The sequence below is a fragment of the Macrobrachium rosenbergii genome, unplaced genomic scaffold (genome assembly GCF_040412425.1).
Source record: "Macrobrachium rosenbergii isolate ZJJX-2024 unplaced genomic scaffold, ASM4041242v1 393, whole genome shotgun sequence".
In the NCBI taxonomy this organism is placed as follows: Eukaryota; Metazoa; Arthropoda; class Malacostraca; order Decapoda; family Palaemonidae; genus Macrobrachium; species Macrobrachium rosenbergii.
The window spans coordinates 230,507-238,441 of NW_027100731.1; positions in this window are offsets into that span (position 1 = coordinate 230,507).

A 7,935-nucleotide genomic window follows, 5' to 3' on the forward strand; every position below is an offset into this window, starting at 1 on the left:
ATGAGATAAATAAAAAAAATTTGAAATAAATAAATTAAGTTATGAAAAATAAATACAAATAAATATATTAAAGTAAGTAAAAATAAATAAATAAAAATAAAATATGTAATTTAAAATAAGTAATTAAAATAAAAATATATAAATAAATATAAATAATTGAATAAGTAACAGTAAATAAATAAAAAAAAAATAAATGTAAATTATTTTTATATAAATTTAGTTATATGATCTTTAATTTTATTTTAAAATCCAATAATTTAATTAATAACTAAATGAAACATTTTATCATAATAAATAAATAAAAAATATTTTTAGATTTAATTCTACTAAATAAAATTCTGTTAAAATAAATTATACCAGATACCAAGAAATTAAATTTAAATAGATAAAATAAATAAGAATGCAATAAATAATAATAATAATAATAATAATAATAATAATAAATAAATAATAAATAAATAATAATAATAATAATAATAATAATAATAATAATAATAATAATAATAATAATAAATAATAAAAATAAATTAAAATAAAAAAAAATTAAATAAATAAATAAATAATTTAAAAAAAAGTTAAAAATTTGTTCCATTTCATTAAATATTTTTGTAAATAAAAAAATTTTTTAATGACTAAATAAATAACCGGTTACGGATATATTCTTATAACAATTTTTAAAAAAATCCGTTAAAAAAATCAAGATAAAATTAAAACCTAAATGGTAAATACGTTTTAACATAAACTAATAAATAAAAACAAATCAAGATTTAAAATAAAAAAATAAATTAAAAAAAATCATTAGGAAAATAAATAAATAAATAAAAAATGTAAAATGTTTCAAAATTAAATAAATAAATACTAAATATTTTTAGTTTAAATATCTTTTTTTGATGACTATTTTTAGTTTAGTGTTTATGATATATTATTATAATAGCGTTAAAAAAAAAAAAAATAAATAAATAAAATAAATATTTAATAAAAAATCAACTTTAAGTTCAAATAAAAAAAAATAAATAAATATAATAATAAAAAGTAAAAAAAAATAAATAAAATTTTTAAATACAATATTTTTTTGAAATTTAAATCTTTAAAATAAATGAATTTAGTTTAAATTTTCAAATATATAAATAATTAAATTTTATTTTAAAAACGTTAAAAAACAATAAATATTTAAAAAAAAATAAATAAATATAAAATATAAATTAAAAATAAATATAACATAAAAAAACTAAAATAAAAATTTTAAATAAAAAATACAATATTTTTATAAATTTTGTCCATTTAAACGATAAAATAAATTTTAGTTAAACGTAAAAAAATAAATAAATCTTATAAATAGTTTTTTAATAAATTTTTAAAAACTTTTTATTTTTATTTATAATTTTCTTTTATTTAATAAATTTCTAAATTTATAAAAAAAATCTACTTTTATTTATTTTATTCATTTAATATAAATAAATTTTCATCTATTTAAAAATTTATTTATTCTATAAATTTTAATTTTTTAAATTTTTATTTAAATATTTATTTAAATTCATTTATTTTTATTTATTTATTAACTTTTAAAAATGGTTTTTATTTATAAAACTAATTTTCATTTATTTAAAAATTTATTTTTAAATTTATTTTATTTATATTTATTTATTTAAATAATTATTTATATTTTTATATTTTTTTAAAAATAAATTTTTCAGTATATTTTTAAATTATTTATATGTATTTTTTGTTTATGTTTTATTTATTTATTTTTATTATTTATCTATAAATTTTATTTTTTTATTAATTAAATAAAAATTTTATAAATAAATAAAATAATTTACGTATTTTCAAAATATATAAATTTTTGTTTTATATTTGTTTATTTATTTATAATTTTTCATAAATTATTTAAATTTTTATTACTTTATTTTTATTTATTAATTTTATTTATTTTCTTTTTAACTTTTAAATTAAATAAATTTCGTTTTTTATTAATTTAAAAAATTTTAAAATTATTTTTATTTCATTAAATTTTGTTTATAAATAGAAAAAATAAATTTATTTTTATTTATTTCTAAATTCTTATTTATTTGTTTTATATTTCCTTTTTATTTTTAATTATTTATAAATATTTATTTTTATTTATTTAAAAATATAAATTATTTAATTTATTTTTTCGTTTTAAGTTTCATTTATTTTAATTATTTGTATTTATTTTATATTATTTTTTATTTATTAATTTTATTTATATATTTCATTATTTTTATTTTTCTGTTTAAATAGTTTTTTGTATTAAATTTTATTTTCTTAGTTATTATTATTTATCTACTTTTTATATATATTTTTTATCTATTTTTGTCGATTTATCATGTAATGATTTTATTTCATTTTTCTATTTATTTTTTACATTTATTTTTATTTATTTATTTGGTTATTTTATTAATACAAATAAATTAAGAAGAATAAATAGAAAAATAAATGTTTAAAAAATTTAGATAATCAAAACAATTAGAAAATAAAAATTGATAAATATAAACAATAATAAATAAAATATGCAAATAATATATAAATAAAGAAATAATAAAATATAAATAAATAAAAATCAACAAATAATAATACACAAATAATAATAAATAATAGAAAATATATAAAAATAAATAAAATATTAAAATTGATAAATAAAATAATAAACGTTAATGAAAACAGATTAATAAATTAACCAAATAAATAAATAAAAAAATAAAAAAATAAAATAAATAAATAAATATTTATGTAAATAATTAAACCAAAATAAATCAATAAATATCACTAAGTAATTTAATAATTAAAAGTAAATAAAAATATATACATATTAATAAAAAATTAATAATAAGAAATATGTAAATAAAATTGAATAAAAATGAATGAACAAATAAAGAACAAATAAATGAAAATATATAAGTAAAAATAAATGAATACAAAATAATATAAAATATATAAAAATTGATAAAATGAAGAAAATTAATAAAATAAAAAAATAAAAATAATTGAAATAAAAAATACACATATAACAATAAATAGATAAACATGGATAAATAAATTAAATATAGATAAAAAACAAGAAAATTAAAAATAAAAATAAATAAATAAAATAAATAAATAAAAAAAAAATAAATATAAGTTTCATAAACAAAATTATATAAAAATAAATAAATTAAAATAAAAAAATAAAAATCAATAAAAGTAAAAGAAAATATAAAAAATTAATAAATTAAATACATAAACTATATAGAAATAAATGATAATGAAATAAAATATAAACAAACATAAAACAACGAAAAAATAAAAAAAAATGTAAGTATATAAATAAATAAAAACAATAATAAACGAATTAAAAAATTAATGAATAAATAAAAATAGAAAAATAAATAAATATAAAAACAAATAAATAAATAAAAAAATAGAAAGAAGAGTAAATGAAAATGTAAATAATATAAATAAAAAAGAATAAAAATAAATAAAAAAAATAAAAAAGATAAACAAATAAAATTTATAAAGATTAATAAAATATACTTATAAAGATAAAAAAATTAAACTATAAAAATATAAGAATAAAAATAAATAAATAAGAAGAACACAAATTTGTAAATTGAGTAAGTAAATATAAAAAAATTAGAATAAATTAATGATATAAATTATATAAATAAAAATAAAAAGTACAAATAAATAAATAAATGAAAATAAATAAAGTAAATAATAATAAACAAAATAAAACATAAACGATATAAAAAGGATAATAAAAAAATAATAATAAATAAGTTAATAAATAAAAAGTAATAATAAAAAATAAAAATAAAACAAAATAAATAAAAAGATAAATAAAATAAAAAAATAAACAAAAAATATGTAAAAAACGAATGAAAATCGATAAAAAATTAATGAAAAATAAAAAAATAAAAAAATAATATACAATAAATTAGAAAAAATAGAATAAAATGAAAAAAATAAATAAATAAGAAAATAAAATTTAAATAAATAAATAAGTAAAAAATAAATAAAAAATTAAAAAATAGAAAAACTAATAAATATTTATTAAAAATAAAAAATTAGATCAATAAATCAAATTAAAATAGATAAATATATAAAGAATAAATAGATATACAAAACAAATAAATAAATAAATAAATAAATGAAAATAGATAAATAACAATAAATGAAAAAAAGAAAAAGAAATAAAAAATAAATAAAAAATAAATACAGTAAAATAAATATATATAAATAAAATCAAATGAAAATAATTAAAAATAAATAAGATTAATAAAATAAATAAAAATAAATAATAAAAAATTGAAAAAAGAAATATAAACAAAAATAAATATAAAAAGAAATAAATAAAAACAAATAAAGAAAATAAAAAATTTAAATAATAAAAATAAGTAAAAAAAAATAATATTGAATAAATAATTTAATACAAAAATAAATAAACAAAAATAAATAAAATAAAAACAAATAAAAATAAAAAAATAAATATATATATATATATATATATATAATATATAAATAAATATATATATATATATATATATATATAAATAAATATATATATAAAAAAAAAAATAATGAAATAAAAATAAATGAATGAAAAATTAATAAAAAAAACAAATAAAAATAAATTACTAACAATAATTAAAAAAACATAAACAAAGGAATAAATGATAATAAATAAGTAAATAAAAATAAAATAAATAAAAAATATATAAAAATATAAAAGATAATTATATGAATAAGGAAAATAAATTAAAATAAGATAAATAAAACTAAATAAATATAAAATATAAAAAATATAATTAAACAAAGAAATAAAATAAATACATGTATAAGTTGAAATAAAAAACAAATAAATAAAAAATATATATTAAAATAAATAATAATAAACAAAATAAAATAATAAATAAATAATGATGGATAAATATAAATAAAAAAAATAATATTAAATAATTATAATAACAGAAAATAAATAAATAAAAATCAATAATAAATAATAATGTATTAAAATAAAAATATAAAATAACATAAAAAATAAATAAAATTAAAAATGACTGAACAAAGGAAAATAAATAGAAAGTAATAAGTAGATAATAAATAGATAAAAATAAAAAACACATATGAGTTAATGAGAATGAACAAAATTAAATAGATAAAATATTTATTATAAATTAAATAAACAAAAATAAATTTAAAAATTTAAAAATTAAATGATGATAAAAATAGAGAAAAATATATAAAAATAGGTAAAAATAAATAAAAAATAAAATGAATAAATAAAAATAAATAAAAACAAATAAATAATGCATAAATATAAGTATAATAATTAAAAATAAATTGACATAAATAAATAATGAAAAAATAATTAAAACATAATTGAAATTAATAAAAAAAAATTAAAATAGATAAATAGAATAAACAAATAAATTAAAAAATAAAAATAATTAATAAATAAAGATAAATAAAAAAATGAATATAAATAAACAAATAAAAAATATTTAAAAAACAGTTAAAAAAAATAAATAATAATAAATAAGTATATAACATTTACTAAAAATAAGTAAGTACATAGAGAAAAGTAAAAGAAATGAAGATATATAAATAAAAGTTAGTAAATGTAAAATAATATGAACTAAAAAAAATAAATAATATATATGAAAATAAATAAATAAAACTCAATAAAAATAAATTAAAATAAATGAAAGTAAAAAATAATAATTAATAAAACTAAATAGGTAAAATTAAATTAAACGAAATAAAAATAAAATGCCAAAAGGTATAAAAAAATCAACAAAAAAATAAAAATAAAATAAACGATTAAAAATCAAGTTCAATACATAAATAAAAATAAATAATATATATATAAATGCAAATAAATAATTTAAAATAAACACAAATAAAAAAGCGAGTAAATGAAAATAAATAAAATAAACATAAATGAAAAAGTGAAAATAAATCATATCAACATAAATAAATAAATAAACGAAACAGATAAATGAAATAAATGATAATAAATAAAAATATAAAATAAAAAATATAAAAACAAGTAAATAAATATAAAATAAACATTTTTAATTATGAAAAAAATAAATAAATGAAAATAAAAAAAATAAATAAGCAAACAAACTAAATAAATAATAATAAATAAATAAATAAATAAAAATAAATTAGTAAATAAATAGATAAATAACTAAATAAATAAATATAAATAAAGAATTAAATAAAATAAATAAATTAATTAATTAAAAGTATAAATAAATTAAAAAAATTAATATATAAATGCAAATAAATACATAAAAATAAATCAACTAAATAAATAAATGAAAATAAAAAAATATGTAAATAAAAAAATGAAAATTAAACTAAATAAAAATAAATATATTTAAACAAAAACAAAAAAACAAATTAAATAAATAGTAAGAAAATAAACAAATTACATAAACAGAAAAATAAAATAAATAAAAATAAATAAAAATAGAAAATAGAAAACAAAAATAAAAAGAAATAAATAATAACAGATAAAATAAATAGAATAAAATAAAATCAATACGAGTAAATAAAAATTATTCAAAGAAAATAAGTAGATAAGTAAATATAAATAGAAATAAAAGAAATAATAAATAAAAACAAAATAAATAAAAATAAAAACAAAAATAAATAAAAAAGAAAAAATAAAAAACTAAAAAAATTAATAAATAAAAAATAGATGAACAGTAAAAAATAAAAATAAAAATAAATAATAATAAATAGAAAATAAATAAAAAATTAAAAATTAAATAAATATAAATAAAATATAAATAAATATATATATATATATATATATATATATAATATATATAAATAAATAAATAAATATATATATATATATATAAAAATAAATATGAAATATAAATATATATATATATATATATATATATATATATATATGAAAAACAAATTGAAAAAACGAGGAAATAATAAAAAAATTAATAAAAATAAATAAGTAAATATAAAAATAAAAATATAAAATGAAAAACTAACAAAAATGAGGAAAAATAGTAAATTAATTAATAAAACAATAATTAATTAATAAATAAATAAAAATAAATACATATAAAATAATAGGAAAATAAATATAAAATAATTAAATAAACAAAATATGCAAATAATTAAAAATAAATAAATAAAATAAATAAAAGTAAAATAATAAATAAAAGTACATAAATAAAAATAAATATAAAATAAAACTAAATTACGAAACCGTATGAAATTTAATAAAAATAAATAATTAAACTTAAATCATAATCAAAATATAAAAACAAATAAAAATAAGGAGTAAAATTAAAATAAAATAAATTAAAACAAATAATAACAAAAAAATATTTAATAAAGAAAAATAAGTAAAAATATTGGAATGAAAATAAAAAATATATAAATAAACAAAAATAAATATAAATAAATAAATAAAAATAAATGAAAATAAATACAAATAAATAAAAAAATTATAAATAAATAAAAGTAAATCAATAAAAACTAATAAATGAAAATATTAATAAATGAAAAATTAATAATAAATAAATAAAAACAAATAAAATAAATACATAAATAAAAAATAAGAATAAAAACAAAGATAAATAAAAATAAAAAATAAACAAAAATAAGTACATAAATAAAAAACAAACACAAATAAAAATAAATAAATATAAATAAATTAAAATACATAAAAATAATTAATTAAAAACATATAAATGGTAATGAATATAAATATGAATAAAAACAATTAAGAATAAATAATAATAAAAAACAAGTGAAAATAATTAAATAAAAATAAATAATAATAACTAAATAATATTAAATAAGAATAGAAATATAAAATAAATATAAATAAAATTACATAAATAGAAGTGAATAAAAATAAATAAGTAAGAATAAAAATACACCCAAAATTAAATT